The sequence below is a fragment of the Eleginops maclovinus genome, chromosome 10 (genome assembly GCF_036324505.1).
Source record: "Eleginops maclovinus isolate JMC-PN-2008 ecotype Puerto Natales chromosome 10, JC_Emac_rtc_rv5, whole genome shotgun sequence".
Classification (NCBI taxonomy): Eukaryota; Metazoa; Chordata; class Actinopteri; order Perciformes; family Eleginopidae; genus Eleginops; species Eleginops maclovinus.
The window spans coordinates 5,398,187-5,420,747 of NC_086358.1; the positions used below are offsets into that span (position 1 = coordinate 5,398,187).

Sequence of the window (22,561 nt, forward strand, 5' to 3'; positions counted from 1 at the left end):
GTAACGGGGGAACCGCGCCGCCCAGCCTGCCAGCCCACCGCGGGGAATTTGTTTATGTTCCCTAGCTGCCAAGTTCCTGTCAGGCGGCGCCCCAAAGAGGAACTGCAGAGTGCTCGGTTAGCTCCGCCCTCACTCCTGGAGTGGCTGGGGATTTCTGCGCACAGTATCTCTTGGTGCTTTGTAGCAACACTTAAAATCCAGGGAGGTCTGCTCATCAAGTCACACACAAACACACACTTCAAGTGTGCTCACTCTGTTGTTCCATAAACGGCTTAAGAGAGCGTCAAAGTTTATAAAACAAGTTCCAACAGAGAGCTTAATTTATGACCCCTAAACAGATTAACCCCAATTGACTCAAAATACAGTGCATAAAAAAGTACAAAGGCATATTTTCATTAAAGCAACACTTTATGAGTGGCACTTTGTTATCCTGGGGATTATGGGTATTGTAAAAACTGAGCACCACCATATAAAAACACAGTAAACAGCGTTGGTAAACTCATGGGCACGAACTCAAGTGCTTGTGGGAAAAGAGCTAAAGGGAAATAACTCTCCCACTAATGAGAAAGAGCAAAGCATGCGTACTTCCAACAACAAACCATAACATTTCCTCAAATCATAACAAAAATGATGATCCATTACTGCCAGTGAAACAATGATTGCATCAACTTTGCACATTAAATCGAGCGCCTGAGCCTGCGCTTACAGGCATTTCTTGACTATCCATTAGATATGAGCGGCCCTTCTGTCAAACAAGGTCAACAAGTCTCTATCTCGATTCTGTGGCCACCCACGAGTGTGCCTCTGCAAAAAGGAAAGAGCTGCTCACTTACAGGGATGTCAAGGACGCGGGGCCGTTTGTCTTCATACCATGCATGTGCGATGTCCAGTACGTGTGTGTGGTAGGCGACAGAGAGATGTGCGTATGTGTGAGGAAGGAGAGGTCAGACGAGGCCACACAAAGGGGGCGTGGGACCCAGGATGGCGAGACAGAGGAAGAGATAGTGAGAAAAAAGGGGAAGAACAAAAGATGGAAGCGCGGATGGAAAGATGTCGGGGTTTGGGGCACTGCGTGAAAGCAAAAACAGGAAGCCATTTATGTCAGCTCGGGAGGCGGGACTACTCCCCGTCAAGTGCTGGCTGAACCAGAACCTATACACACTGGAAGTCAACCAATGGCTGATTGGAATGACTCACAGAGAAAAGGGCACCGACTGAATGTGTTCGAATGACATTAATTCTTAACTTCTCCATTTTTTTCACGGTGGGTAGAGTGCACACGCACGAATGAAAACTTAAATCAATTGAGCATCGGCACACTTCTGCTATTCTGCTGACGGGGAGGAAGTAAGATGCCACACAATATCTTGCCTTTCAAATGCCTTACGATAAATGAGCTCGGCAAGCACAGAATACCAACTGAGCTTGAAGTAGCTCAGTCAGCCGTACTGTAACTCTCCAAATTTGGGTGTTTGAGAAAATCGAATTGGTTAATCAGAAGCGTGGAAGTAGTGGGAAGCCCCTCACAGATGCACCACCACACTCAGATTCATCACAATGAAAGAACAAAAAGATGTCTTGGAGCCATTAGAGTTACAAAGAAGTTGGTAGAGCAGTATTAAGCGAACATGAGGAAATTTCAAAGACAGAGTTTCAGGGAAGTCTGGCTTAACAACAAAAGTGTTGAGTACTGATTATTCAATTCTGTCCAGCACTGAGGGAGGATAATAAGTGCCATTAGCCTGGAACAACTGTGCATAAACAACACATTTCAACTTTCCGCAAGTTTCCATGTGTGAAGCAGAGGTAAAAAAGAATACAACACTGCAGAGAAAAAACACAGGAGTCCCTCTCTAGGCAGCAGCCGCCGTCGCCGACCTACCGCACAGAGTGAGAATCATTAAAAGGCATGTGTTCCACATCAACAGCCGGGGCCGCGTCCCAAACCCGCGAATGAGACTGGATCTAAATTACGACGGGGGGACGGGGGGACGGGGGGGTTAAATACGGCTTCACGTGGAGATGAAAACCCCAAACCTGCTAACTCAAGAGAGGGAGAGAAACTGGAAAATTACTGCATGGGAGAACTGCGTGTACCTTCTGCCAGTTCATAAAATAAAAACAGTGATGAATAAATGAAGCAGCTAATGGAATAATTTAATGATTTCCAGAAACAGAGATGTGTCATCGCCGACAAATGAAGTGAAAAAAGGTTTTATGGGCTCTTAACAACTTAGATGAGAGGCAGGCTGAATCAAAAACTGACCTACTTTGCATCCTGCATCTTTTTCTGGACAATTCCTAAAAGCTATAACACAGTGGGATAAAGTTTACGAGGAAAACAAATCAAAGGGTGAGGAAATGCACAAGAGAAGAAGAGCAACGTGCCAGCCTACGTGTTGACCACCAGGCCAGATGTATGCCAGACCACTTGTCATCCCCAGTTAGGACACACAGCCGTCCTCTGTGGGTGTGAATGTGTGTTTGTATGCAATAACACATCTGCTCTGTGATGCAAGCCTCCGATGAACCAGGCGCTCTTTAGAGGGATTGCTTTCTTCTGTATCTGTGTGAACATAACAGTATATTTACTTTTGCTTGTAGGCTGGCACGGGGTAAAGAGATCACTTTTCCCCAGGGCCAGGAAGAAACGGGGCAAGACATGACAGGAACACACACGTTTGTACAGGCAGGAGAGGACACATTTAACCACAATCCTTGATGCTAAGATTGGCTGCGAGGAATTGACCAACCTCTTTTAGCTCATTCCTCTCATTCTTGTGGCATAAACATGACATAAAGGCAGGGTTTAATAGATGGTACATTATTTTCCTTTCTGCTGCTGCAGTGTTTTGCAGCCGACACAAGGAAGATGAATCAGCCGCAATAAATCAGTCAATATTCACAGAGTGATTGTCCAAGTTCTTCAAGCCAGTTCTTATGATGAATGGCTGTTTGTGTTTTGACTTTTCTGCTTGAATATGACAGAGCAAAATCCCTGCTGCCAGCTGTAACTCTGAGGCAACAGTGTTTGGATTAAACTTGACTCTACCGCTGGCGGTATGAAGGCCACAGCGAAAAGTACCTACAGGGCTGAGTATCCGTGGGAAAATTATTCTACAGGTTTGGAAATGCTTGCTGAATCTCTCAAAATGGTAAAAACAGAAGTGAAAATCAAGACAACCACAAAACAACAAACACGGCAGACACGCAACGAGGAACTATGCTTTTGAGCAACATGGTGTTTGGTACCCATAGGCACAAGTGCCGAGTGTGCAGAAGTCCAATTACCCAGAGTCGACAGGAGCGACAAATACGGGCTTACCCCAAAAACGTCAATCTCTCTGTCCTTGGCCAAGGAAATCTCCCGTTGAATCGATAGCAGCTCCTAAGCTGTGAAGAGAGAGAAAGATATTTGAAACCCAGAGCTTTGTGGTCCTTATCCACGTGCTGCGGACTCAGTGACTCCCCTAGTTTCTCTGGCACAGAGCGGCTTCACTACATGAACACTCTTACACTCTTTTTCCTTCATGTAATCTCTCCGCCCTTTTTCCAGCAGATAGAATGGTCCTGCTGCATTCGTGCCACAGACATCATGTGGAAAGAGGAGTAAAACAGTGCTTTTGTGGTGTGTGAATTACCTGGGGCCTAGGAAGGCGCAGTTGTGCTGATGGCCACAACTCAATTACAGCAATGTGAATCAGGTGGCGGCTCAGAAATCCCCCTGATGAACAAGTAGGGACACAGAGGCGCCTTCATTGGTAAGACGGAGACAAATCTGAAGTGGCATGCTGTCTGTTTCGTAGATAGGAAGCTAGGTCCGTGCTGTGCAGATGAATAGTTCCCACAGACCTAGATCTAGCGCCGCTGGGGTGTGAACAATGCCATTTTGTTTATGCATGTTGCTAAAATATCACAAGTGTTTGTTAATTTGTCTGGTTGCAGATCTGAATTGAAAGAGTCACATGGCACTTAGGGTCTCTGATAAACGGCACCTTTGTGCGGCAGAAGGAACAGAAAGTGTTTGTTTTTAAGCAAAAACAACTGGATGGAAATTACAGGACGGTGGTTTGAAAATGTTAAAAGGCACTTTGTTGGACTTGATGGATTCAAAATAAATGCCAGACTGAACAATCATGGTCAATAACATTTGAATAGAAAATTGGTCGGTGTCAGAAGCACTCAGTGGCAGTGAGTTTCTGCTGTCTCTTTAGCATATCCTGGATACAGGATCCCTCCAGGTCCTGTAAAGTGCAGAGCTGTTGACCAGGCCAGGCTTTTCCACAGGCATGTTCAACAGAAACGAATGACCTTTAAAACTGTGGTCAGGTTGGGTTTATTCACTTCACTCTGCACTTGTTGCAAATTCACAAGAAAAGAAAAGCATTGAGTAATTCAAGGAGAAATACTTCCTTACATTCCTATGTATGGTTGCTCTTTACAGTGGAAGGCTTATCATACCACTACAGGCAAGAGAATCCCCCCCCCCCACTCCCTCCAGGCTGAAGTGGCCTTAGTTGGTGGCATTTTACTAGCAGCAAAATGCTTTTCTCACCAAGCTTTTGATGATATATATAGAACAGAGATGAATGAGCTTTACTACAACGGCTGCTTTTATGTGCACATCACACAGCTTCTTTTGGCGTCTGTACAAACCTCAATTTAATGTTGGTGAGGTTTTCATTTATGACAGATTTGCCAATTAATGCATTAAGCTGTGTTACCGTTCTGCTCGAGCATGGTTCCAAAATCATAGAATGACCTTAATTATAGACTTTCACATTACAAACATGGCAAGTTATAAGTGCGCTGTCTGACACAGGAGCATTCACAAAGAAGAGGAAATAAATAAGTAATGCACCTTAAAATACAATATAATGTAAACAAAACTACAACTATCAGCTTCAGGAGAACCAGATTTCATTGAACACAGTGATGAGTAGAAGTTTACTCTTTTATGAATGGCTTATTCATTAATTCATTAGAACGGGACCAGAATAAATCTGCGTGGGTTATGAAACTACACAGTGACTCATAACACACAAACAGCCTCAAACATGTTTGGATTTTTTTTTTTTATCTACCGTATTGCAGTTTTAGAAAAACACAATAAACTGATGTACCTCATCATGCCTTTGATTTATATTCAAAATATATATAATAATAGTCATTTCAGAAGGGATGTGTGGCTCTGCATCAGACCTGAGCTCTGTTAGCATGGCCCTGAGGAAAAGCGTTGCATGTGACAACACAAATTAATACTGTATTTAGAATTCAGCTGCATAATAACCAGCCCACTTCTTCCCCAATTCACTTCACTTTACAAAACACTTTATAGTGATAAAATCAGCCCTTAGCTGGCCGGTGCCGTCAGTGACTCTTCATTTCACTTCCTGTCTTATGACACGTCCTCACTGCCAATTTGTGGATCTGAATGGTGTGTTTTCACTGGTCCTCTAGACCAAACACGGCCACATTGAGATAAAAGAGCAGGTACTTAGGAGTGAAATGAGGACAGAGTTTATGCACACACACGTATAGTGTGTATGAGTGAGTGTGCAGGATCCTGCACCCTGTACACTGATGAAGGTGGACAGGAGTAGCCTGGGGTAATCACGTCTTTATCCTTGCTGATGGCTGAGAGCAACTCATTGCAGACACTCACTAAACATACACACACACACACACTCACTAAACACACACACAGAGAAAAGGGGGCTTCGCTGCTGGAGCACAGCCAGACAAGTCCATCTGCTTTCGAAATGGGACCCAATTTACCACACCTAGAAGGCATGGATTGCTCGGGGACCCCCAGCCTCACCTAGCAGAGGTCACCTGATCCTCGATGCTCGGCCTTGCTGCGGCACCTGGGACCGGGGTCTGTGTTGCTCAGGGTTAAGAGGGTTTGATGGGAGGCGGTTCAACTCTCACGTCAAATCATTCCTTGGCGCAGCAACATTCATTTACTCACCATGACAGCCGCACGCCTCCACTGCGGCTCAGTCCACATGTGAACTGATTGCAGGTACGACAAGCAGACTGCAAGTGTGAGTATGCTCGGGAGGATAGCAGCCCCGCGGCGAGAGTCACGAACTCACATTAATACAGACACAATGTGTTGTTTTAACTCGCTTGCAAGCGCTCACACAGAATAAACCCCTCTCTCCTCGAGGCTCTCAGCGGTGGAAACCCCCTTCAGTCACACATAGATCACATAACCTCTCCTGACATCAGAGGACAGCACTCCCAAATGGAAAGATGCAGATTCACACACGCTGAGCGCCGGCCAAGGCTCCAGACTACCATTGTCCTTCAGAGTCATCCAAACAAAACAATGAGAAGGGTCACGCAAGGCCCCCTGTGGAATGGTAAATAACGGGAGACAGTGAGAGGCAGGAAGAGGCAGGGAGAGGGAGAGAGGAAGTGAGATCCACTGACGATGACAGTGTTATATGGAGTGCAAAATATTATCATCTGGGGGAAGGTGAGTTCCGTTAATGCTCAATCAATCAAGGAGAATCTGACACTGTTCGAATGGAAAACACGTCAGCTCGGTGATGTACAGAGCAGAAACACACCCGTGTAAAGAAAGAACGTAAATAATCACAACACGTGAGGAGTTATAGTTACCGTAACGCAAGGTGGAAACACATCCATCCCAACAGCACAGTGGAATAACAGAGATGTCATACAGCGCAGGAGTTATTGCAACACGTGCAATCATATGGGTGACAGGCTGCTGTGCCATGCATGGGCAGGAAAAATCCAACCCATATCAAAGGCTTAGATTGTGGTGATGTTAATCATTCATTAGTGCTGAGTGACCCTGATTATAAAACCATCTTTGTTGTCATTATTCATCGGGCATGAAATGCTAGCCTGTTAATTCAGACTCAGGATGTCGACAATAGGCGGCCTACAAAGGGCTTGGAAGGCACAGCTCCCCTCCCAATTTGTCTTTCATATGCTAATGAGGGAACTGTTTTGAGTTTACTGGCCTGGTTGGAAATGATTTAGGGTGACACCGGTGCTCTGAGCCTTTATGTTTAGGCTGGCCGCGGGGGCTCATATATCACCCTGATCATTAATCAATTAGCGTCTCCTAGCCACCTGTCGGACACATCGGCGCACAAAACATTCCTGCCCTTGGGCAGTTGCTAGACGATGATCATCAGTAGCACCACTATTACCTTCCAGCCCATAGGCACCCCCCCCCCCCCCCCCCCCCAATTCCCCTTTATGGTAATGCCCTGATGGATTACATAATCACATCACGGCTATCCCGCCACGAATAGGGCTCTAATCCAAGAGAAGTAAATCTGAGTGGAAACCGCCGTGGTGTTTTTTTTTTTTTTTAATGGGTCTCCCCCCTTCCTCCCAACTCAAATGAGCGGTGAGTTTTTGCCTTTGCCCTTCGCTGTCACAAAAAGAAAACAAAAAGTAGAGAGGAATGGATGCCGACCTTGAAGGAGAATCAATAAGCTGACGGCTATTCAAAAGTGCTGAATGCACACCAGCGCTGCGTCCGCCATTGTTTTAAATGCAACTGCCTCCAGCGGGGTATTGATGGTTGTTTAGTATTGATGACGTGTCACAGTAGCCAAACACATGTCGGATGGAAAGGTCTAAACTATCGGGCGATAGCGACATTACAGTGAGTTTCGGAAAAGTGATTTTAGGCTAGAATTTACTGTCGACTTGCAGTAAGTGTAGGTGAGACTCCTTAAACAAACACAAAGCTGCTTTCTGACTCACCGTTCGTTCGTCAAACAGTTATTTCAAACACAACTGTTCCTGTAAACTTCCACTTCCTGGAAATCAAGACAAGAGAGAGGGATCGGTGAAAAACTAGTGTTACATTTCTCTTGCTGTGGGTTGTTTGAAAACGACTCCAGACCTTGTGTGTGGTAGCAGTGATTGTGATGAGAGGAATTCCTCAAAGATCTCCGTTAATCAGCCGCCTCCTGCCCGTCCGATACAAAAATCCTGGTCATTTGTATGTAAATTTGAACTTTTGTGCACAGGCCCTCGCCGCCACTACACAATCTCTTTTTCACAGCCTTGCTTCACTGACAATACCCCCCCTCCCATCCAACCCCCCAAAAAAAGCTTTCCCATTTTTCACACTTTTTTTTGTTATTTGGAACTAATTCTTAAAAAGCAGCTGAAGAGATAAATGGCTACTAAAATTAGAGCCTAATCCGCCAACCCTCAATATGCGGGACATGGAGGAAGTAGATTTGTCAAGCCTTGATTTAGAAGTATTCTTTCATTATAGAAGTAGCACTCTTCACGCAGCTTAGCAATACCAAATGGCTCAATCAGTCCCCTGTGGAACGTGTAAAGAGGGGGAGGAAGTGAAGGCCTATCTGTGAACCCAGAAAACTTGGCTTCACGCTGGCGCCATTATAGTGTTGCCAGCGTTGTTATTCCTACCTGTGCTGCACTTTTCCACTCTACGAGCTCCCCATTGAAAAAGACGTCCGCCATTCACTTCTAAAAGCTCCAAACGGAGATGTCGTTTCACTGGGGGATTGTAAAAAAAGAAAAAGATCTGGGCCACTGTGTTGGGTTTGTTGTGTGTAGCACTGGGCTGGGCACTGGAGACTGGGAGTTGTTTTGGGTTTTTCCCCCTCTGCCTCTCTTTTAAATCCAACCAGCTCAGGCAAGGAGCCAGCTACTGACGTTATCAGGTGGATTTTCAAAAGAACAAAAGCCCAGTTTCTTTACAGTGCCAATGTGAAAAAAAGCCGAACAGAAACCCCATCCAGTATAGATGCTCAGTGTGTGTGTGTGTGTGCACACCCAGTCATTGATATTACGACCAAATTCATTTCTTCCAGAAGATTATTTCCCAGATAATCTCATACTTTCTTCCATTTACTTATCTCCTCCGTGACGTCCTTAAAACCGGCGGTGATATTAGCAGTACAAAGGTAAAAAGTACAGCTGGAAACACGGAGAGGAAAGCATATCTGTTCTGGCTCGCTGTATCTAATCACATTCACAACATAAATGTATCTCACAGGCCACAAGGCCAAACAACTAGATATTTTTGGAAAGATAAACGTGGAAGAGGAAATAATCTCACACTTGACTGCAAACAAGGAAAGTGCATAGCAGTGTAGCGTGGTATCTGCTGGTGGACAAGAGAGAAAACTACAGCTGGGAAGAAGATAAAGGCTATCCACAGGGTGCAGAGGCAGGGAGAAGACAGCAGGGGGGGGAGGAGGGTGATGGGCGACAGGGCAAAGGCTCAACCTCTCAGGGGTCAAGAGGTGATTAGTAACATTCATCATACCTACGCAAGATGCTAAATGAGGAGCGTCTCTCTCAGCCACAAGTCGAAAATGAAGGCTGGGCCAACCACTGGCAGCCAGATGCCCTGTGTTTATGACAAAGACAAATATTGGAATCTTTAAGTAGAAAAACATGGCATGCTGGCACACGGCAGCGGCAGTGAAACGTTACATCACTCCGAGGATTTAATGAGCACAGTCTGGATCGGATCAAAAGTTTAAATACCTGCCAATGCCAATATAAAAGCTTGTATTTCATGCTTCATGAGGGAGGCTCAAAAGATAATTTTCAATAGCAAAACAATGGTTTGAGAATGAAGGGGCTGCGGTTGTGGTTCAGGGGGGAGGCGACCAGCGCCGATGGGAGCCATGTAAGGTATCTGAACACAGGGACAGCATGGAGCCACATCTCAAAACACACGGAGGAAATGACAAAGAAGCAATTGAGGAACCAGATTTGGCACAGACATATCAGACAGCAGCCCGACCCCAGGGGACCGCCCCACAGTGGCTGGAGATGCACAGCAGCTCTGCAATCTATTGGTGTTGGGACAAGAAGACCATGTGGGTCTCCTGGGCCAGGGGCCAGCTGAGAATAAATCCACGCCGTTGTGCTCAGGAGAAAGCACCTGTAGGCCACAAACTTACGCAACCAGACCTCTATCAGAGTGGAGATGACAGTCAATTTCACATTTAAAACAAAAACAGCCTTCTTGTTAGTTGTTTTATAATGTGTGCATGGGCAGCAAATCAACAATCACTCTACCAAAAGTGCAACAAAACACAAATTAGAGATGGCATTTACTCATCCCACACCTCCAACGCTAAATGATTAACTGTTTCAGCCGCAAACAAAAGCTTCTAAGTGCTCCAGTATTTCTCCATATTGTTTGTGCAGTTTTTATTGGAGGTTTTTACATCGGCGCATTTTTGAACTATGTGACAATCAGCCCTTTTTTCTGCAGCTTACTGAGAGGCACTGAGAAAAATGGATAATGGATGTTGTGCAAAAGCAACTACTAAAAGCATGAGTCCATGGAGAGGATAAGAGAAATATAATGGAGAAAAGGCTAAAATAAATCCATGGAATATCTAGAAAAACCACTTAAAGATGGAAGCGCTTTAAACCCAGAGCCTCACAACATGCTACGTCCTTCCCATAAAAAATGGAAACTTAAGAGAGTACAAAAGATATCACAGATATTAAACTGTAGGTATAAGCACATGTTAATAACCTGTTTAAATGTAAATCCTTTAACAGCTTGGTAGTGCTGGCTCAGCGCACAGACGATGAAACAATGCACACCTGTCTCCAATTTGTCCCTTAACGAGCAGATGACCCGCAACAGCGCTACAAGCTGAACAAATTATACACACATTATATCATCGCCACTGTAATTCTGTTGTCCTGAAAATGGAACACAATCATGTCACACTTCAGGCAATCCAGTAATGTTGGGGGGGGGGGGGACGGGACAAAAAAGGCCAGGAGAGCAGCCTCTTTCACATGTGCGAAGGTGCGACAACGGGCCGAGCACCAAGCGGTCTGCAAACTGTTTTCGCCTCATTTTTCACATTCCTACATCCTCCACAGCAGCTCTGTATTTGGAGCGATAAAGAACAGTGTGAGAGAAGGAGAGAGCGATCGAATCTGTGTTTTTAAACAGCCAACAGTTTTAGAAGCTGCAGCCGGAGAAGTCCAGGTGTTACTAATAACGTTAACGACGCTCGGTTCAATTTAAGTGCCCTAGTAAGCCAGTGAGCCATCAGGCACAATACCCGGCCCTAAAACTAAATGGGATGCAATTAATGTTATTAATTACAACTGGGCTTTTCCTGCTCCGACTTGTAGTCAAATATGAACACATAGCGCTGGACCCTGGATATTTGACTATTCCATTATGGGAATCAGTTTTATATTTCTGGCATTTGAATATGTGTTTTGTTTCTTAAACTCTTGGAATTACAAACACGTAAAAAAATGCCTAACTTTTTTAAAATGTCTTCTATTTAAATGTTTAATGCCGAAGAAAATACCATAGAATTATTTTTAAATTAATGCCTTTTCATGTATTGCACGATGTCTGGTTGATTCTTCCAAAGTGTCATGGAGAAGAGCGAATAGCGAGAGCCGCCATTGCTTGTGTCGAGATCCGACCACCAACACCCCCCCTTCGAATATCCACTGTTGAAACTACGGAAGTTTTGCAGCGTCAAAAATGGTTCTCTGGACTGCTGCCCTCATATGTATCGGTAGATGGTAGTCTTCTCACGCCTCTACTGCTCCTTCACAGTGGGTATGAAACAGACACCAGGTGCAATATGTCATTTTGTGTAGCCTGTTTAAATTATCTTCCGGTACAAAGGCTCGTAATGATGATGCTTTCTAAATCTGGGATCTGGCGAAAGACTACAAAATGCTTGTTAAGGCCATTTGAGATTTAACTTCAATCAATAATTCAAATTTCATACAGTACAGCCCCATTTCATATATTATCCATAAGGGTGCTTTACAGTGTGTACAGCATAGGACACCCTCTCTCCTTCTCCCAAAATCTCACATTGAAACCCCACAATGAATAAGGAGAACATGGAAGAAACTTAAAGGTGCCATAGAAAGCATCTATCTGGTATTTTAAATTGTTCTCTGATGTCTACAAAGAAGGTATATAACTTTGGTTGATCCAACAAATGTCCAGATGCCGTTTTACAGACTCATTTATAACCCTATGATTTGGTCCTAGAATGAAACAAGCTGAACTGCCTTATTTGGGGCTCATTTAAATAATTATGACGAGCTCTGCTCTGATTGGCTGAATTACAACGAGCAATCCGTGGCTGCCTCAGAGCCCACAGAAGTAAGTGAAGTTTGCGAAACTGTGAGAGATGAACAATGGAGGGTATTGGCATCCAACCGTACATGTTTGAGCCTCTATCGGATGAGGAAACCGATCAATTTGAAGAACAGCAATTTGGTCGGAGACTGGAGAGCAACGTTACGGAGTGGTAAGTGTTAGCGTTAGTGTTTCCAGCAGCTGGTGTATGCAAATGTTGGGGCTGGAGTACCGTGTGTGACGTCACACACAGGGATTGTTTTAATCCGCCCGTTTTACCGCTGTGATGCACATTCATGATTTGCACGTGAAGGAGGAAACAATGGTGTTTGAGGTTCACGGTATGTCAGCTCAATGTACCGAACTCTCCTTATTCAACTATGCCAAGGTGAATACATTTTTCCATTCTATGGCACCTTTAAGAGAGCAACAGAGGAGGGATCCCTCCACCAGTATTGACACACAATAGATGTTGGTGTCTAGATAAAAAAAGATGGAACCAGGAGGATGTCAACAGTACCAGTTGTTTTGTTTACCAACAGAAAAACACCCTGGGCACCCACTGAAACATCTCCGTTCATGAAGCTGAACAATGCAATCTTTGAGGCAAAACCCCCCCCTTAGTTTGTCGTCCGTGATTTTGGAAAGAAAAAGACAAATCAGGCTTTTGACGATGATCGCTGCGGGGTCATCTGTTAGCTACTACAGAAGTGTCACAAGGAAGAAGCATAAAACACGAGAGAATTTCATCATACTATTGACTGCTTGGATGTGTTTCTGTCCCCAACACCCTCTACTATAGTACGGTGTTACATGATATCCACAAAGTCACCAATAACAGCCACAAGAATCATTAGTATTAATATGCATAGCTATTGGTTTAAAAGGGAAATCAGTAATACACTAATAGGTTGTTATTGATGTAGTTGTATTGATATTGAAGTTTTACAACAAGTTTGCCAGGTGACGCCTCATTCATTTACTGTTTGATTTGATTCAATAAGATCCATAGCTAACAATCGATCCTTTTTTTGTTTGTCCTAAAACATTACAACACTGAAAACTGTTCCTTAACACCCGGGATTGCATCACATGTGAAGCAAGGCAATGTCTATCAAACAGATGGCCAGCGTTGGCAAATAAATCCTGTTTGAGTTTGAAAAAATAGGTTGTATTTCCTCTATTTAAGAGCAGGTGAAAAAACACCTCTGAATTTGAGCGTTTCCACGAGATGATGTGTTGCCCTATCCAAATGTTCCTGCCTCATAAGACACACACTCGTTTCTCTGTGGGTAACAAACAAAACATTATATTCAGCCAGCTGTTATTGGACCTTTTTAAAGGATTGCAGTATTGCAGGCTGTGTTTTCCTGAAGCAAAAGCTATTCAACATTTCATATTATGTCGGAAAACACGTGTGGACCAAAATAGGCAGAGTTATGAATGTGCAATGGGCCCCGAGTCGGGTAGGCAATGACTAAGAAAACTAGAAAAAGGCTGATGTATTCAAATGAGAGGTTGTGCAGAAATGGCCCTGGAACACAGCAGCGCGGTGCAGAGGAGCCTCCTGGAATACAGTCAACACATTTCACACACACGCAGGGCCTGGAAACAACACGCTTGGGGCTTCCACCTTCATTTAGATGAAAATGGACCTCCTCGAGAGGAAATAAAGCCATTTTTAACGCCCCCCCCCCTCTCACTACTAGTCGGCCTCCCATAATGTGCCCAGTCAATGGACTGTGGGTTTATTCAACTGCAGGCAGCCCACAGCACAGCCATAAATAATGTAGGGCGGCTCACATGAAACCCTAATCACCATTGTGCTGTCACCCAGCAGAGAGGATTGCTTGTTTAATTTACTGCGCCGCATCTGTCTCAGTTCTGCCCAATTTAGTTTCACAATTTCAACGGGTAACTACTCCAGGTATTTATCAATATGCTTTTCAACCAATTCCATGAATCAATAAAAAAGGCTGTGTTCATGTATCTAAGTCTCATGTGTGTGTGCGCGTGTGTTTTGGGTGACGTTTTTTATGAGTGTCATGAACAAACAAGAAAGCTGCAGCTTGTGAAACAACAAAGGCCATCAGCACTCAATAACCAGAGACTCATTATTGGCCGTATACAACGCTCTTCATTACATTACTCTGCCATTAGCATGCAGGCATTTGCATATTCCAGTCACCCCTTCACAGAGGCTGTTGATCATAAATGGCAGCCATATGCTGCCTGGTGCGCCATATTACAGAGTTATTGCTGCGACACAAAAAGACAAGAAAAATGGAAATCATGTTGACACAAAATGAAGTAGAAAAACCAATCAAAGGATCCGCCGTTATTGATAGAGTCTGACAGTCGCACAGACTGAATGAGCATCATTTACGAGCTAAAAAAAAAAGACGCTGGCTGAATTCCTTAGATTCTTTACTCTATTATATACACTGTCTGAATATTATTGATATTTAAACTACCAAACAACACATCTAGCTCTTAGAGGAACAACATTTGGAATATATATAACTGTTTTATGAAAGTAGATGTTAATTAAGGTTGCACAATTAATCAAAACTGCAATATGGACTTCAAATTGCAGAAAGCACAATATTTGTAGAAATGTAAAAGATTTGTGGAGATACCCTAAAAATCTATTGTACAGACTCAACAAAACACATTTGTTTATTTTAAATTGTCTTCGCACCAAAATCATTTAATATCTTTTTCAATTCAAATGAGAATTATGATTAAAAAAATATATAAATCAAATTTTTTAAATCATTTCGCAATCGTGATGTCAGTCAAAATATCCATGTAAATATCCCATAATAATCTTCTTGCTGCATTGTGAGTTATTTTTGTCTTGCCTTCCACTCCCTCCAGCTGCAACTCCTGTCATCTAACAGGCGATGTACTGCAACATCCCAGCATGACAGATATGCGGTGCGATGGCATTTCTGCACCGTGATGACATCCCGTAGACACGGAATAAGCAGAAGAGGCTCACCAGCCACATAGAAATGGAGGGGTGCAGGGGGATAACAATGCTCCGAGCCGGAATGCTTGTGACGGGCTACCTGGAGGAGCTGGAAGTGTAGGTATCGTCTTTGTTCGGGACCATTATCTCTCCAGCGGGGTGTTCGCTCCGCACTGATAAATGTGGCCTTGCAACTGGAGCTAATGTGCAGGCAGCTGCAGCTCGAGCAGCTGGGTAATACACTGTCAACTGCCACACACACACACACACACGCCCACACAGGAGGCACAATGGAGGGGATTTGTTCCACTGAAATCAGTTTTAAGATGCTTTGGTTTGTGCAGTGCTTTGAAACTGGACTCTGCACAGGACAATCACGTGCTGTGTTTCCTACACAGCGGAGTGGGAATTACACAGGAGCTGTCTGCTGTTTTAATTATGAAGAGGAGGAGGAGGATGATTTGGTGTGATGAAGTGCAGTCCAGCTTATGAGTAACCACAACAGTGTGAAGAGGTTGTAATCTGAGGCATGTTTTGGAGTAAAAACCCCTATTTACACTGGTTTTTAATCATTAAAGCTGAATCTCTGTAGGTTTGATGGACTAAACAGGACATTTGAAGACTTACGGGAACTGGAATGAACATTTGTATTGTTTTGTTGAATTTTATAGACAGCAGATACATCGACCATACAAATAAAATCGTTACTTGCACGGCAAAAATCTGGAGCCACTCAGTTTGCTGTGTCTAATCTTTTTGTAAATATAAAAATTAAAGAGTTTTTTTTTCCTCTGGAGAACCAAACAAAAAGATTTAATATGTCCTAACTGACTGCAGACATGGACTTGGCACAGAGCGCTGCTGGTAATATCGAGGAGCGCTTAAGGACAGGCTGGTCAGACGAGTGTGTAAGTGACACCAGCTCTCTGGCTAGCTGTCAGGCTCACGGCAGCAGAGGGTTAACTTGGCAGCTCAGCTGTACAGTGCGGCTCTGAAAGGAATATTAACAGCATGTCCCTCAGTGCCGACCGACTGAGAGAGCAACAGAGAAAAAAAGGAGGACGAAGAGAAAAAGGAGAGATGGAGAGAAAAGCAAAAAGGGGGTGGGTTGGGGTGTGGATCCAATCTCCAGTGACAGTGCGCTCAGATCACTGTTTCAATGAAAGAACGGATCATCTGTCAGAGTTAATGGCAGTGTCCGGGGGAAAAAGGAGGAAAAGAGAGGGAGAACATTCATTAGGAAGGTGGAGGGAAGGGGGGGTGTCCCAGCTCCACTGTCTCACCGGGAAAATAAATATATACACAAGCCATTATTTGTGCGTTTACGAGGTGGCACCGCGATCAAGGGCAGGTTCTCATGCTACAGAGATAATATTAGATGCCTGAAGAGGAAGACTCGAGCGCAGAGCGGTCACCGGGAGTGAGGAGGTTGTCGGCCTGGCTGCATGGTAGGACGGCTGGCAGGCTAGCTAACAGCCCGTCTCTCACTCAGAGCTGTGGATGTACTCAGTGGAAGCAATTGATACCATTGTTTTATGGAGAGGAGGGTGGAGTGGAATTAAGGACCAACAATAGGGCTCTTTGACTGGAAATGTCAGCCGTCACGCCGGGGGGACTGTCTGACTGGGCAGAGACACTTTTGTAAAAAGCCAAGGTAGAAAATGAGTGTGGAAAATAGTATGAAACCCTGTGACGAGGGCGATGAAACAGTGTGACATGGTCCAGAACAGTCCCGTGCCAAATGGTTCGAAATGCAATCTCAAACATGGGGCTCTGGGAAACTTTACGACACTGATCATGTGAGGTCCCACCAAACAGAAACACAAGGCCTTCAATTTATTGTTGTATTCTGTGTGTGTGTGTGTGTGTGTGTGTGTGTGTGTGTGTGTGTGTGTGTGTGTGTGTGTGTGTGTGTCTGTCTTCAGGATCTGTTTGTCTTAAAGAAAACAAACAGTACAACTCTGCAGATATTTGTGTCAATGATTTCAAGGTCTAGCTTGAAACACATTCCAAATCAATAACCAGGATAATAGGTTATATGGGTCTTTAGCTCAGCCTCATTAGGAGAAAAAGGAGACAAACGTGGCCTAAATCTTCAGGCAAATTAACATAGTGAGGAACCTAAAATACCACAACCGATGATCCATTCTGGGCCATTTTATCATGAGACTACACAACGGAGAGATACAAAGTTCTCTCTCTGGCTGCTTTGATAACCCCGCTGGCCTTGGACCTCTTTGAAAATCTCACTCTGAAGGTTTGAGGTGAATATAAAGTGCAAGTTGAAGTGAGGTACCCTGCCGCTTTAAGGCTGGGATGAAACCGAGTTATTCTACCGCTCTGACCTAATTGCTCTCTCGCTCTCCCCGACACGAACACTGGGAGCTGTGCACTCTGACACGTAAAGATTATTTAATACCATCAAAGCCATAAAAGAGGAATAAAAGGCGGCAGAGAGGAAGAGGTGGGGGGGGGGGTAGTGAACTACTGGCAGGTTGGTAGAGAAGGGGTGATGTGGAAAGCAGCAGAGAGAGTATCAGTATGCAAAGCGGGCCTGCGTAACTGCCGCCGGCCGACGTGAGTGGAGCTCCATCATCCCAACATCACAGCGGCTCCACAACTCCCCCTCCCAAAAAAACAAAAAATAAATCCCACTCGGCTCCGACTACACTCTCCCGGTATCGGCTCCCACCCTTCTTCTCTCCTGCCTTTTTCCCACACTCGCCCCAGTCCCTAAGGCAGAGACTACGTCATTGGGCACCACTGCCAAACCACTGTAATATACCGATGTATTTCTACGTCTTCAGACAGAGTTTAGGCCCCTTTCATTTAGGTCGGCTTTTATTGGTGTAAAAAGCACATTGCTTGGTTCCACTGAAATCCATTTGGAGACTGTTTTTCTGCCGGGCCAAAAGACTGTTCTTAACGTGTCAAAATTGGGAAATCAGAATCAAGTTTAATGCCGGGTACGTTTACACATACATTTGCTTAGGTATACGCTGGTGCAACCATGAAGAATCTAAGGAAATAAGTTGTAACGTAGGACGAGAATATAATTTAAAAAGGTGTTTTTAAGAAACTATTTAGCATTAAAAAAATACTCGAGCCAGAATTTACACCAAATTTAAATTAAAATATGACAATGAATATATGACAGTATATGACAAACTACAGTGTATTATATTTTAAAGTAGAGATCAGCACATCCGAGAAGGTGAAACGCTAATTCTGCAGTTTGGTTTTTCTCTTTAAGAACTTCCTGAGCTACTAGCAGGAAGAATGTGACAGTGTGAGTGGGTGGGACTGGGTACCGGTGTTTATCGTTAAGCAAGCGCCGGGTGACATCTCCAGGGTGCCCTGCCATTGTGGGGAGCATGTCTCATCTGTCAGTGCCTGATGAGTTTGTGCTGCACGGCCTCATGAGTCAGCCCTGTTCGTCTACAACAGGGAGGGCGAGGACGTATGTGTGTGTAGACCTCCAGACACCAAAGCAAACCACCTGACACACACTGAGGGCTTTCTCAGGGAAAGTTCAGTCCACTGCCAAAAAACCCTCCTCTGCGCTTCCAACTGTAAAAGCTTGTTAAATATGCATTTTCTCCCCCTACTGGTGCGGTTGTTATTCGTGAAGGATGATATCTTGTGACCGAGATCAAAACGATTTCGCATGATCAACTATGTGGTGACCTACTGAGCTGAATGGACGACACCTGGCTGTAATCCCAGCAGGGAAAAACACACAGGCCCCGCTTTATAAAATTGACATTCAATATGAAAAATGAAAGGTAATTTAAACCTCTAAATTCAACATGCAAAGCAGAATCTCGCTTTAAACCGTGGCCCATATAAATCAAATGAATCATCTGATAAAAACATAAAACACAGCAGAGGGGTTATTCTTATGAAACTACTAAAACACCAGGTTAGAAATGATTTTAAATATAAAGCGTGTAATTTAGTGACATAACAGGAAGTCATTAAGCTCTGTCTGAATGGATGTTATGTTTCAGTTTAATAGACCCAATTACCTAGGACCTTGTTTTTCACTTTGCAAAATAAAATTTTCATATTTGCAATATTTGGATATTATGAAAATCACCCAGAGCCGAATCAGCTGGCAGATTGAACTGCCCAGTATTCTCCACACAGATGTGTCTTTGTGAACTAATCACTCATCACATTTCATCCAACCAAGCCATTTGTTCCACATGTGATGAGAAAAACAAACATGATTAAATGTGACACAGCTAGGAGCCTTGACTCACTACTACTGTGTTTTTAAAGGAACAAAGAAGAGGGGGGGGGGGGGTCCTTTCCAGTGTCATTCACCCTCGACTCTACAATCTGCAGAGGAAGGAAAGGGACGTTGTGAGGGAGTGGGGGATGTGAGAGGGCAAAGCAAATGTGCCACTGCCACCGCGATGATGACGATGACACATTTAGTGCCATTCGAAGCTGAGGCGTGCGAGGCGTTTAACTGGCACAGCTCACACACAATGAGAACACCTACTTCCCGTTGACAACTGTCGGAGAGGGTTGACAGTATCACAAAGAAACCATGCGTATCAGAACACGGCCGCATCGTGATAAAGAAGTTTAAAACATTTGGGTTTTTCAGTTTGGAGTATAGTGTTGCCGGGAAAGATCCCATATCATTTCTGTTTTAGGAGGAGCAGCATGATAAACATATTATAAAACATCTCAAAATCTAAATTATTATCATATGTGACAGTTTACAGGGCAAGTATACAATCTTTCCCTGAGCCTGAGATTTACCAATGATGGCGGTGGCACAGGATTTAACTGTGAATCACACCAAGAGGAGGTGACAGGGTGGGAAAACCCTCAGACACCAAATTTCCCACTGAGTGACTGCTCCTCTAATGCATCTTGCTCTAAATGTCACAGGTTGTCACAGAAAAGTGCAATTTTTCTGCTTTCAAGCCTCACCCCACAACAACAAAACACTGCTGCAGCCGGAATTATAGAAGTTAAGTAAGCCATTATAAATCAGTAGTAGTGCTATAAAATATGATTCAACAAATCACACATGAAAGTGCACAGATTACTTAAGTAAAAGGGAAACATCTACACTGCCGATTACAGCTGTAAACGGAGGGTAACACACACTGTAATCTGGGGTTTCACATTACAGAATGACATTTAATATGCCAAGATCCTTACATCTCAAATTGCCACGTTATCTTGACAGGTGTTAATCAGGGGTGTGACGAAAGTGGTGGCACACATCCGTCAGTTTGCAGTGTTGCTTTAAGGCTCTATTTTCAGGAGAATGTATGTGTATTTTTGGGTAATCAAGTGTTGCGGTTCAGTATTAGAGCACAGCAGAAGAAGGCAGGCTGTGAGCTGTGCATCCATTTACAGGGAGGAAGCGCCTTATATGATGCTTATCAACGGCAGAGTATACTGTGCACTATGGCAAAGTTCACCTACAACATCAAGTAGACCAGCAAGAAGCAAAATTGATCAACATTTGCAAAAACACGACCCCAAAAAATACATTTTCCTCCACATTCCGCTGTCTTGACGCTGCAAAAACAAACAAGTGGGTGCAGACGCTCAGCATTGCATGTTTTTAACTCTTTTTAAACACTTTTTCTTAAATGACAAGCCACATAGTTGTCACATTGCCTCTTTTAACGGGCAAGGGGAAACTGTCAAGCAGGAAAAACGACCATGCATTTACAAGCTATTGAGGAGCAGAGGAGCGTTAGCTGTGCATGCTAGCCGCCCAGTCGTATCAGCTGGATATACTCTGACCAACACAGTAGCTTTCTTTTGTTGTGTTAGCCAAGAATTAGCAACTTGACAGGAGTTATGCAGTTCGTTTTCTGACAATGAACAGCGTTAAGAAGAAAAGAAAAACCCTGCTGCACAATAACACTGTGTACATGTATGGCGCATTCAAAGCCCCCCAGGTGACACGGTTCCCTCCTATAGAGGCTGACACCGCATGCTGTCAAATGTTGACATGCTGTCAGTGGATGGTAATACCTGGGACCTGTTGACTCCTCCTCCCGGTCCCCTCCGGCTTCTGCTGCTGCTGCTGGAGGAACTTCACCCGTGTTTCTCCGCGGTGGTACTCTCTGTAAAGTTTTCTGCCGACTCACTAATCTGCAAACGGTGTCTCTCTCGGGTCTCCGGGTGTCATAAACCCCCGAAACGAGCAAAATCGTGCGGTGCGTAAAGAGACGGAAAACCGCTTTTCAGAGAGAGGACAAGTTTGGCACGGCTCGCGCGGAGGTAACCATTGCAGTCACGTTCTCCGGCTGTGAAATCCAACACTGACTCTGGCCCCGCCCCTTTCCTTTTCTGTGGGCCAGTCCTCAAAAAGTGCTCCCTCCAGATGTGCTGAAACCATGTGAGGCAACAAGAAAAGTACAGTATTCTTTTGGTTGCATTTTTTCAGGCTTTCTTTCTTTTTTTGCTCATAGCTTCTTTATGATTCACCAAAATGCACAAACTCTCATATCTATTCTCAATGAAGCAGCCAAGACAAGTGATGGATAGTATTATTAAGTACATTTACTCAAGTACCCCAAAAAATCTCAATTTATGCTAAAATACTTCTACTCCAATACAATTCCGAAGCCAATATTCTACTTTTTACTCCTCCACATTTATCTGACAGCTTTTGTTACTAGTACTATACAAAATATAGATTCTTTATGCTTCACTCAAATGCATAAACTATGTTTTCTTTTCTGAATCCACAAGCCAAGACCAGTGATGGATAGTTCATTTATTCAAGTACTGCACTTTTTTGTACAATTTTGAATGTTCATGCTAACATACTTTTACTCTGGAGCCAATATTGTACTTTTAACTCCTCCACATTTATCTGACAGCTTTTGTTCCTACTTTATTTTTAGGTTTCGATTAAGTGCTAATACAACATTTTAATCAGTTATTAAATAAACTTCAAATAGTTGACATATTCATAGGATAATAATCATAATAGTAACCCAGAATACTTGTATTTTGAAGCCAATACTTCTGTACTTTGACTAAAGTAAGATTTGTGATGCAGGTGTAGGAGCTATGAAATTAACAAAGTGATGCATTTAGTTTGATTACAAATTACATTTGTACTAGTTTATATTTGGGTAATGATTTGTATTATAGCGTGATCGCAATGGGTTGGTTTGTTTGGGTCAAATGGATATGGGTGGCACTCATAGGGATTATAATCACCTGTTCACCTGAGCCAGGAGTGTGTGTGTTTGTGTGTGTGTGAGTGTGCGGAAGAGAGGGTGACAGGGTCGTTGTATTTTTTGTTGACCGCAAACTTTATGATTACTTTGATTATTATCAAAATTCGTATCCTAAGTTGATCGTCTCTTTATTTCATTAAATCACATTATTATTCACCTCATTTTGATCTCAGCAGGTCATTTGTTTTTGACAGCGTGTCACACAATTGCGACCAGACC

At 43.8% G+C, this 22,561-nt stretch overlaps 1 protein-coding gene across 3 annotated transcripts in view; it reads right to left on the bottom strand.

The window, feature by feature from the left end:
• Window positions 1-21,386, bottom strand: part of raraa (retinoic acid receptor, alpha a) — a 142,796-nt gene extending 121,410 nt beyond the window's left edge. Inside the window, exons 1-2 of one of the 3 annotated variants that reach the window (XM_063892641.1) lie at window positions 21,123-21,386; window positions 3,326-3,393 (exon numbers count right to left, since the gene is read on the bottom strand). The gene's annotated coding sequence lies outside the window, so the exon portion shown is untranslated. Of the gene's footprint in view, window positions 1-833; window positions 882-3,325; window positions 3,394-21,122 lie in introns of those variants that run through there. The other 2 variants (XM_063892643.1, XM_063892645.1) reach the window with 2 other exon arrangements.
• Window positions 21,387-22,561: the final 1,175 nt, after the last annotated feature.